The sequence below is a fragment of the Musca domestica genome, unplaced genomic scaffold, assembly GCF_030504385.1.
Source record: "Musca domestica strain aabys unplaced genomic scaffold, Musca_domestica.polishedcontigs.V.1.1 49, whole genome shotgun sequence".
NCBI lineage: Eukaryota > Metazoa > Arthropoda > Insecta > Diptera > Muscidae > Musca > Musca domestica.
Window position 1 is genome coordinate 1,628,770 of NW_026712344.1, and position 12,299 is coordinate 1,641,068.

A 12,299-nucleotide genomic window follows, 5' to 3' on the forward strand; every position below is an offset into this window, starting at 1 on the left:
AATAATTTTTTTTTCTTTTTCTTGTATTTTCCAGCTTCAAAATAAAAGTGAATCAAAAATACAAATTCCATTGGATGAAAAATTCAAATAAGTTCCAAGTGAAAAAAGCTTAAAAAAAGTGAATGAAATAAAAAATAACATAATAATAATCACAACCTTTTAAATAAATTAAATATTCCAAAAAAGATTATTATTTTAAGTGATTTTAAAATTTAATTGCAAAAATTTACAAAAAAATAAACCCATATGCAACAAAGAGGCATTCAACTTAAGTGAATTGCGCCAAGGAAACTCACATGAAAGAAGGTACCAAGTCAAACAAATAAAAAAACCGCAGGCATAGCAACATGAGTAACAAGGAAAAATTAATTTGAAATGTGTTGCTCGTAATGTCACACGTACAAACATACACCAACCTCCGCAAATTTCAACAATTTAATTAACTAGAGTGGATTAATTTGCACCTTGTTAGGCTAATTAAGGATTAAAGGCAGAAAAGAAAAACAAAAAAAAAGAAAAAAAAAAGAAAAGGAAAAAGAGTTAAACAGACCACGTATAGATTCGAAAATAGATACCCTCAAATATATTCAAAGGATCAACAAAAGTATTTATATCAACAATAGACTAACTTTCTTGTAAATCAAATAATATTAGCTTATATCCACAATTTTGTGAAAGCAATACTGAAATAGAATGCCACACACATGGACAAGTGGCATTTGAACAAAGAAAAAAAAAAACAAATTGTTAAAACAACAATGATATCCTTTATTAAAATGTCAAAACTGGAAAATAAATTTCAATAGAAATTATTAAAAGTATTATTTGGAAAAGAAAATTCTTCAAGGCATTTGTTTTTCAATTTCATTTTTACGGAGACAAATTCGACGTTTTGTTGAAGTGTGAGTGCGTGTTGTAATTATTGTAAATTAAATTCATCATAAATGTATAATAAATCGGGTTAATAAAAACAACAAAACCAACAACAATTGGATCATCATCATTGCCTGTCATCTACAAACAAAAAAATCTTCCAAGAAGCTGAAATATTTGCATAATTTAAGGTAAGGTTTTTGTTGAATTTCTTTGTAAAAAAATTATTTATTTATAAATTGCCTTCAATTACTTGAGATCTCTGTATGAATATAATTTTTTGGAACAATTAAAATAATCTGAATAATTTGTGTGTAGCTAGCTAATCTGTACAAATTTATGATTGTGTGTATTTCATCTGAACAATTAAAAGCTTAAAATAATTAAATTTACCCAAAGACTTTTAATGGTTCAAAGAACTCTGGCATTTGCCATTGTGCGTATGTGTGTTGTCGTTACGTATACGCAAGGTAGCTAAGATTATTAGATAGGTATAGATTATTTATGGGAGATACCAAACATTTTTAAAATTTATGTAACAGTCATACTGAATGGGGAGAGCATGTTTCTCACAAATTTGGTAGAGTTGAAGTATCAGAAATCTGATAAGGACCAAGAACATGTGACATAGAGATCATAGTTTATCCATCCTATCTATATGGCCAGTCCTGATTCTTTCTTTGGATTCCTGATACTTAAATTCTTTCAAATTTGTGACAACCCTAAAAATTAAAACTAATTTTTATTTAATAGTCAACCCTTTTTGGACCAAGAATCCCACTCTCTTTCTTTTCCAACAGAAAGTTCTGAAATATATTTCTTTTACAATCAACATTAGAAAATGTAAATTTGCATGATTTTTTAGTGAAAGTGTTGGAAGAATTCACGATGCTGGCTACGGAAACTTTTAAATAAAGTTTAAATCTATAAGTTTGCCACAGGAGATCTATTTTTTGTAAATTTGGTGTTGAAAATATTGTATAAAACTTGCGACCTTCAAATAAAAAAACTAAAAATTAATTGCAAATAAATCGACTGTTAAAAATACACCTCTTAAAAAACCTAGGAGATTTTAAAAATATTTTAAAAAATTGGATTTTTTTTTTCATTTTTTAAGCAACGACTACTTTCTATGGTTCAAGAAGTTTGCTTAGGAAATTTTAATATTATATTAATATATTAATATTTCAAAAATTTTTCAAAACCCCGTGTTCTCAGACGAAAGGAAACTCATTTTTTAAAAACGTATTCTTTCAAAATATGTATTTTTATCTAAAAAAAAAAAAAACTTTTGACTGGAAATTCGTAAATGTTTTTTCAAAAGATGCGACTCTTAAAAATGTCTTTCAAAATTTCAAATAAAAATCAACTGTTTTTTTCCTTGAAAGGTCTGGTTATTCTTTAAACCCCCTGACTTAAACTTGACCGAAATTATTTAAAAAAAATCCACGACTTCTTAGACAAGAAGATCCAGTTAAAATATTCTTCAAAATTCTTATCTTCATATACTTAAAAAATTCGGCTATTAAAGATATGATATAAAAATCGACTTTTTTTGTTTAAAAATATTCTTGAAAAAAATTATCGGCTTGGTATGGAAAAACACTATGACCTTAGAATAATACATAATATTTGTCTTCGATGATGATGCACAAAATTTGGATAGAATTATTTAATTCTTTAATAAGAATTATTAATATTCAGAATTTTGACATTTGTGGTGAGGTACGAAAAAGAGTGGCCCTTATTTTCCTTTTTCGGCTCAGGCCTAATGCCGGGTACTTCCTTAGTATTTTTTTTTTATTTATTTATATTTCCTTTTTTAAAAATTTTTGAACATTTGAGATGAGACAACAGTAAAGATGAGCCAATGTTGTTAACTGTCGAACACGATCTATATTGATAAAAACATTACTACGTAAAAAGTTTGCACCAAGTCGAATATCTCCCTGTAGAGTTGTAGACTCCAAATGTTCCGAAAATGATTTCGTCCAAAGAGACAATATTCTGAGACCAATATTTTATAAATGTTGCCAAGATCTTTGCTATAATCTTCGCAAACATATTTCATTTCAGTAGCATTTGAAACAAAAATAGTAGCATATCCAAAACCAGTTCTTTCTCTCAACAACATACACAACCAGTGATGCTATATCAAATTTCAGGAATCCAGCTGTGGATTTGGATAATAATTGCACGAAAAGTACAAAATAGTAGATAAAAAACTGCAACAAAGTCAAACGTCATCACTTTTACATTTTTATACCCTCCACCATACATAGTATGGAGGGTATATTAAGTTCGTCATTCCGTTTGTAACTCATCGAAATAATCATTTTAGACCCAACGAAGTATATATATTCTTGATCAGAGTAAAATTCTAAGGCGATTTAGCCCTGTCCGTCCGTCTGTCCGTTCGTCCGTCTGTTGTAATCACGCTAGAGTCTAAACAAATTAAGATAGGAAGCTAAAATTTTGCACAGATCTCTCTTTTGTCTGCAGGCAGGTCAAGTTCGAAGATGGGCTATATCGGTCCACGATATCGTATATCCCCCATATAACGGTACCCTCGATATTCGGTATTTTGATAACTTTACCCACATTTTTCAACGGCATTGTTTGAAAATCCACACAAGGTGTTCCTTGTGGGTACTTTATACCTCGGCAGAGACTTATCTATATAGGTCAACGATATCGTATAGCCCCCATATAACGGTACCACCTGGTATTCGGTATTTTGATGATTTTAGCCATATTTTACAGTGGAAGTGTCTAAAATTCCACAAAAGGAGTCCCTGGTGAGTATTTTAGCCCCTGAAAAAGAATTATCTTTATAGGTCCACGATATCGTACATCCCCCATATAACTGTACCCCCCCGATATTCGGTATTTTGACGATGTTAGCCACATTTTTCAATGGAAATCCAAATCCACACAAGTAGTTCCTTGTGAGCACTTTACCCCCTGAGAGAGAATTGTCTATATAGGTCCACGAATATCCCCCATATAACGGTACCCCCCGATATTCAGTATTTTGATGATTTTACCCACATTTTTCAACGGAATGGTCCGAAATTGTACACAAGGGGTTCTTTGTGAGCACTTTACCTACCGACAGCGAATTGTCTACATAGGTTAACGATATCGTATATCACCCATATAACGGTACCCCGTTTTGATGATTTTACCCACTTTTTTCAACGGAATTATCTGAAAATCCACACAAGGAGTTCCTCGTGAGTACTTTACACCCAGACATAGATTTGTCTTAATAGGTCCACAATATCATATATCCCCCCATATATAGGGGATAGATATTTCAAAGATATATTAGAGACTTTAAAATAATTTTTTTTGAAAATTTTCTAATTCGTTCCAATGGTGGAGGGTATTCAAAATTCGGCCCGGCCGAACTTACTGCTTTTTTACTTGTTATTATTTTATTTTACTTTGTTAAACACAGTGGTGTAGGGTATAAGTTTAAGCCCTTTTTACTTGTTTTTTAATTTTATTGAATGAAAGCAAAAAATGCCAGAAATAGCATCAAATTTTAGAATAAGTTTAGATTTGTTCGAATTGGTCACCTTTGTCACGAATTATGGCCAATGAAACCACACACGCTGCCCAAATGTTGCTCTGCAGTATTTTGGCTCATTCCCTGCAAAGCGCTTGCTTGATGTGATCGACACTTTGGTATTTTTTAGTCCCAACCTTGCTTTCCAAAATACTCCAGACACAATAGTCCAACGGATTGGTATTCGGAGATTTTGGTGGCCATTATGCGCTGGAAGCAAAAAATGAAGCATTTTGTAACTATTCTTGGGTGGCACGTGCTGAGTGCGATTGTGCTAATTCCTGTTGAAATGTCCTAAGTCTGCGGCCAAAATATTTGCATGCCCAAGGCTTTAATACACCCTCCATCAATTAACACGAGCGCAGAGCGACCATCTGCTGTTTGGCGGCCCACACCATCACCATGGCCGGCGGTTGGCCAACTAAGTAAAAACGATAATTTTGTTTGTTTACAAAATAACAGCTGACGTCGGGCTACGCTACCAATATCAAGGTAACGAGCTGGAGTGCTCTAACGATAGCCACTTGTGGGTTTCCAGCCAAATATAATGAAATCGCACTATGACGCTTGAATTCCATCACGAATAACTTTTTTCTGGAAAATTCTCCAAAATGCTTTTGTAACGCTTTTAAACAAAATAATGAGCTGTCTCTGGAATAATTTTAACAGCTGTTGGACGAGTGGCATAGGAATGAAAGCAGTCTGAAGTTGATTGCAGTTTTTTTTTTTATCTCATCCTGTATATCTCGACGAACGGTCAAATAAATAAAATTTTTACTCAAATTTCTATTATGTCTGGAGGACTTTTGGTATTGAAAATGGGCCATGTAGGTCCACGATTTGTTATAGCCCCCATATAATAGTACCTCCCTATTTTCGGTATTTTTGTGGTTTACGCGACTTTATTCACAGGAATTATTTCAAATTTGGTATTTAAAGTTCGTAATATATACTATAGCCTATAACAGAAAATTGTCTGCGCACGTCTTCTTATAGCCCCCATATAACGGTACCTTTCGATATTCGGTATTTTGATGATTTCAGCGACATTATTCATCGGAATTGTTTTGGTATTTGAAGTTCGTAATGGATAGTACATCAGGTCCACGTCTTCGAATAGTCCCCATATAATGGTACCTCCCGATTTTCGGTATTTTGATGATTTTAACGACATTATTCATCGGAATCGTTTCAAATTTGGTGTTTGATGTTCATAATGGATACTGCCGCCTATGAGAGAAAATTTTCTGTGCAGCTCCACGTCTTCGTATAGCCCCCATATAACGGTACCTCCCGATATTCGGTATTTTGATAATTTTAACGACAATTTTCTCTGATTTTTTTCAAGTTTCGCATTTAAATATTGTTATGGCTTATGACAAAAGTTGCCTGTGCAGGTCCACGTCGTCGTATATACCCTAATATAACCGCTACATTCGGTATTTTTAAGATTTTAAGAGCATTTTTACCGGATTTTATTTATTTATTTATTTATTATTATTATTTTTTTTTTTTTTTTTTTTTTTTTGAAAATGTTCATATTCGTTCCAAATGGTGGAGGATATTTAAAGTTGAGCCCGGCCGAACTTCCACCTTTTTACTTGTTTTTTACTATTTTTATTCAGCGAAGCTATTAAATTATTTTTCTATTTTTCCCAGTGCATTTGACAGTCTTTGGCGAGTCATGCGCCAGCTAAACTACAAGTAGTAATTAAGTTCATATTTCAGGTTAGTTGTTATTGTTGTTGTTGTTTTAATAAAATTGCAAATTCATTTATTGATAAATGTAGTTGATAACATACAACAACAAAACAACAAACAGCTACAGCTTTGACATTTAACTATGTAAACAAAAACAAATTTTGTATTTAAAATAAACGAAAAAAAAAAAAACAAAACAAAATACAAAACAAATGAACAGCAAAAAAAAAAAAAAAAAAAAAAAAAAACAAAACACGGCCACAACAAAACACGAGTAATTAAATGATTGCAAAACTATGGCAGTCGTTGTAAAAATCAATTTAAATTATTAATTGAGCTTCGATTGCAATTCGAATGAATGCCAGGCGAAAACCAATCAGCCAGGCAGCCATCAAACCATGCCGGTCAAATGACTCCCCAATGAATATGACAAACACAACAACTTAATACAATGATACAATACCGAAACCCCCACCCCTGTGCCGTACCATCACCCCTACCACTGCAATCCTTTGCAAGGCGATCACATTGCAGTAAAGTCAACATTATCAAACACAATGATGGCGATGATGGTGGTGGTGTGTTCATTAACGATTTAAAAGAAAAAAAAAAAAAAAAACAATACAACTAAAATATTTTATAACAATTTATTTAATTGAATTTATTTCATATGATAAGCCTCCGTAAAATACCCATATGTGCCCCTCCCCCCACACCTCTACAATTTATATAATCACATTGGCGAATATTGGCTATTAGTTATTTGTTAAACATTTTACAATTGCAACAAACAACAACAATGACATATAATTCATTTTTCCTATTAAATTTACAATTTGCCTTACGTATGTGTGTGTGAGTGTGAATTTAAAGTGAATTTTGCAATTTAATTCCACTGAACTGGGCGGGGTGAACTTCCCATTACCATTGAAATCATAGATAGGAAACATTTTTTGGGTTTTCTATTTTCCAAAAATTATTTATAAATTGTAGCAGTGGAATGTGGGAATCGGACAAGTGCTGGAATGAAATTACGTTCCAGAAAGTTTTAGAAAATAATATCAAATTGTTAAATAAATTGTAAAATTTTGCAATTTACATTTAAATGTATGGAATATATAAAATTACAAAATTTCTGATATTGTAAAATGGACAGTAGGCAATTACAATGGGATATTGTGGCGTATGCCTAACGGCAACAAGTATACGCTAGAGTATTGGTATTTAACCCTTTGTGACTTAATTATTGCCCACAGACAGCAATTTGTTTGGGAGTCCACATACATTATTCCATGACACATTCATAAGCACTATTTATATACATCAGACATAAAAGAGGAGTAGCTTCACTAGTGATAAATATTAAAAGAAACCAGGAAGGAAAAGTTAAAAGTCGGACGGGGCAGACTATATGATACCCTACACCATAATGCATATTTAGTAGAGCATATTCAATTCTGAATCGATTTTCCCTAAATTTGACTTGATGTTCTTGCTTCTAGACTGAATTTGGTAGCATGTATCCAAATTTAGAAATGTTTTGACAGATATTGGCCATTTTTTGGACAATTAACCCAAATTCGGTTGAAGATATATATATATATATATATATATATATATGATAAAATTTGGCTGTGGTATTTCCGAGCTCCATAAGATATCTGGTACCAAATTTCATTGTTGTCGAATGCATATAACGAATGTGAGGGACTTAAAAACTAAATCGGATAAAACATATGAAACAATTACCCAAATTCGGTTGAAGACATATCCAAATCTGATCCAATCTTGATAAAAATTTGGCAGAGGTATTTCCGAGCTCTATAAGATATCTGGTACCAAATTTCATTGTTTTGGAATGCATATAACGAATATGAGGGACTTAAAAACCAAATCGGATGGAACATATGAAACAATTAACCCGAATTCGGTTGAAGACATATATGGGAGCTATAAACAATTAACCCAAATTCGGTTGAAGATATATATGAGAGATATATCCAAATCTGATCCAATCTTGATAAAAATTTGGCAGAGGTATTTCCGAGCTCTATAAGTTATCTGGTACCAAATATACCGAATGTGAGGGACTTAAAAACTAAATCGGATAAAACATATGAAACAATTACCCAAATTCGGTTAAAGACATATCCAAAACGGATCCAATCTTGATAAAAATTTGGCAGAGGTATTTCCGAGCTCTATAAGATATCTGGTACCAAATTTCATTGTTTTCGAATGCATATAACGAATATGAGGGACTTAAAAACCAAATCGGATGGAACATATGAAACAATTAACCCGAATTCGGTTGAAGACATATATGGGAGCTATAAACAATTAACCAAAATTCGGTTGAAGATATATATGAGAGCTATATCCAAATCTGATCCAATCTTGATAAAATTTGGCAGAGGTATTTCCGAGCTCTATAAAGATAGCTGGTAACAAATTTCATTGTTGTCGAATGCATATTACGAATGTGAGGGACTTAAAAATCAAATCGGATGAAACACATAGATGGGAGCTATAGCTATATCTGAACCGAATCCCACTAAATTTGAAGTAGTGGTTTCTAGGATAAATTCGGTCGTAATGGCCAAAATTCAAAATTCTGTTTGGGCTGATATTATCTTTTTGATGTACAATAAACCTGTTATTGGATAAAGATGTAAATAGAAGCTATATCCCAGTCTGAACCGATCTTGATTAAATTTGACAAAGGTATTTTCGAGCAGTATCTGATGTTCGGTATCAAATATCATTCTAATGTAGTGCATACAGGGTGAGAATAAAAAACTGCAATAATGTCAAAGGCCATAATTTTTATATCTTCTTTTTTAAAATTTTATTGAATGAATGAAAGCAAAATACGACGGAAATAGCATCAATATTTTAGAATAAGTTTAGATTTGTTCGAATTGGTCAACTTTGGCACGAACTATGGCCTTCAAACGGCCAATGAAACCGTCACACGCTCCCAGAATGTTGCTCTGCGTTTTATGATCCATTCCCAGAGAAGCGCTTGCTTGAGGTGATCGACACTTTGGTATTTTTTAGTGCCAACCTTGCTTTCCAAAATACTCCAGACACAATAGTCCAACGGATTGGTATCCGGAGATTTTGGTGGCCATTGTGCGCTGGAAATGAAGCAAGGAACCTCATTTTGTAACCATTCTTGGAATGTCCAAGGTCTGCGGCCAAAATGTTTGCGTGCCCAAGGCTTTAATACACTCACCAGAATATTTTCGCGATAATATTCGGCATTTATTCTGATGGTCGATTAATACGAGCGGAGAGCGACAATTGGCTGTTATGGCATCCCACATCATCATCATGGCCTGCGCTTGAGTTCCGGTGGCCAACCGAAGGTTCACATTTTCAGTTGACCTCTTTGGCAAGTAAATACGATCATTTTGTTTGCTTACCAGCTGTTAGACAACGAATGTTTTCTCACCGAAGAAAACCAAATTCGGCAGTTCACCACTTTTGGCCAAGCGATGCAACTCTTTAGCTCTTTTGAGTCTATTTTCTTTCCGTTGCGGTGTAAGTTCTTGCACTTTTTCGAAGCTCATTTTTCAATATTTACCGAATGGAATATTGCGATATGTTCAGCTCACGAGACATTTTTCGGTCACTGCAACGCGGGTTCCGATCAAGTCGCTTCTTTACTTTTCGAACCATTTCTGCTGATGTTGCTGTTTTCTTCCGTCCATTTCCGCTTCCTTGACGTCGGGCTACGCTACCAGTATCACGGTAACAAGCGGTCGTACGAGACACAAAATATTTATTCACATTGAAATGTTGGAGTGCTCTAACGATAGCCACTTGTGGTTTTCCAGCCAACTATAAAGAAATCACACTATCACGCTTGAATTCCAAATGGTGGAGGGTATTCAAAGTTCGGCCCGGCCGATTTTTCATTTTGTTTTTTTTTTTTTTTTTGATATAAAGTGGAAATCGATATTTGTTTTCTATGGTGATTTATAGTAAAAATTGATGAAGATAATTTTTGTCATTTACGTTATCCTTCTAAAATTATGTTTTCGTGGAGATTCTTGCAAAAAGTACGGCTTGGAACCCAAAATATGTTTTGCAAAATATATGAATTCCTGGCCTTTAGTTAAGATTTAGACTTTTGGCGACCTTTAGAACCAATTTTAGAATTTTATGATAAATAATTTTCTAGAATATTTTATTACGCTACGATCCCGTTCAGAGGAAGTTTTAACCATAAAAACATGGGTTCTAGCTCCGGCGACAGAACACGGATTCCTATAGCGCACATGAATTCCCAAGTGTAGAAGAGGGAGATCTTGCACGCTCTATTTAGGTTACTTTGCGATGTTAAGTTTTAACGCGTTGTCTTATTTTATCATTGCTTTCTGGATTTTTACCTATATTTATTTTTGGTTTTGCGCAGTGTAATCATCGGATCAAATTGTTAATAAAGGTCCATTGATCTATTATTGCGTATGAAAATGCATAAAACTTGTTACCTCTAACCGCTAATTATTATAAAAATATATTTCTTTGCATTGGAAAATGCCATGGCTTTTAAAGACAACTTCACGATAAAGCCGGACATTTTCAAGGAAATTTTTCCACACATTTCTGAAAAAAAAAAACACCTTAATTTCCGGTTGGGTATTTACCTACTTCAAGCTGCTTCATTTAAAAGTCAATCGCCAATAACGATTATCAATGACATTAAATCGCGTCAAAATGCAAACAAGAAACTGAAGTTTATCGGCGACATTAATGGACATTTGGTGCCCTGCACGACTTCAACTTTAATGTAATCACCGTGTGCTGAATTCATTTCATCAAAAACATGATTTTGTAAAAAAAAGTAATTTACTCTTGGTGAAAGCCAATTTGCCATGGAGACACCCATATTGTATCGCTACTTGCTTATTATTTAAAATTGCATGTTAATTACTTGGCAATAGAGGGGATTTGTAGTCCGTTTTGATTAATTTTAATGGGCTTTACTCGCCAATACCACCAGACGTCAAATGGCTTTTATTCGATGTTTTTTCATATGTACATACATTCATACATACAAAAATATGTACACATACACACATCTATCGACTTGTGACCATTATGCCATTCAATTGGTCTAGATGTGTTTGTTAACGTCGGTTTTCCTTCCACATGTATGTGAATGTATATTTCGCATATAAAAAAGAAGAATGAAGAGAAAAATGTAATTGCCATTACGTATGTCATGTGAAATGAAATTCAATAAACTTTGGACGATAAAAGTGGCAGATGTAAATTTGTACAAAATCGAAGAAAAATGTAAAATGTTCTGGAAATTTTATCAATTATTTCCGGATGAACTATTTTTATACCCTCCACCTTTGAATGGAGAGTATATTAACTTTGTCATTCCGTTTGTAACATCCCTAAATATTCGTCGTAGACCCCATAATGTATTTATATTCCTAATCAGCATAAAATTCTAAGTCGATTTAAAGATGTCCGTCTGTTCGTCCGTCTGTTGAAATCACGATACATGCCACATTATTTGACGTAGACCTTGAAAATTTGGCAGAATAATTTGTATTGTGTCTAGGATGGTTGGTATTGAAAATTAGATATATCGGTCCACGTCTTGGTATAGCCGTAATATAACGTTACCTGTCGATATTCGGTATTTTGGTGATTTTTTGCCACATTTTTTCACGGATTAGCCTAAAAATTGGTATATGTAGGTCATAATGGGTTCTAGTTTCACAGGCAGAACATTGTATGTATGGGTTTACGTTTTCGTATAGACCACATATAACGGTACCTCTCGATATTCGGTATTTTGATAATTTTTGTCTCATTCTTTTTTCACGGATTTCTCTAAAAATTAGTATTTGTAGGGTATAATGGGTTCTGGCTCGTGTGGCGAAACATTAAAGGTATAGGTCTACTTTTTGGTATAGACCCCATACAACGGTACCTCCCGATGTTCGGTATTTTGATGATTTTTGCCACCTTTTTTTACGGATTTGTCTAAAAATTGGCCATTGTTGGTCATGATGGGTTCGTGCTCCGGTGACGAAACATTGAATGTTTGCTTACTTTTTTTTTTAAATTTCGATTTTTTTAAAATTCAAAACTTACATCGCAAAGAAACCTAACTAAAGGGGAT

At 33.4% G+C, this 12,299-nt stretch overlaps 1 protein-coding gene across 1 annotated transcript in view; it reads left to right on the plus strand.

Moving 5' to 3' along the window:
- Positions 1-12,299, plus strand: part of LOC131804763 (mucin-5AC) — a 342,229-nt gene that overhangs the window by 34,599 nt on the left and 295,331 nt on the right. The window contains exon 3 of the mRNA XM_059127927.1: positions 35-1,064. The gene's annotated coding sequence lies outside the window, so the exon portion shown is untranslated. The remainder of the gene's footprint in view (positions 1-34; positions 1,065-12,299) is intronic.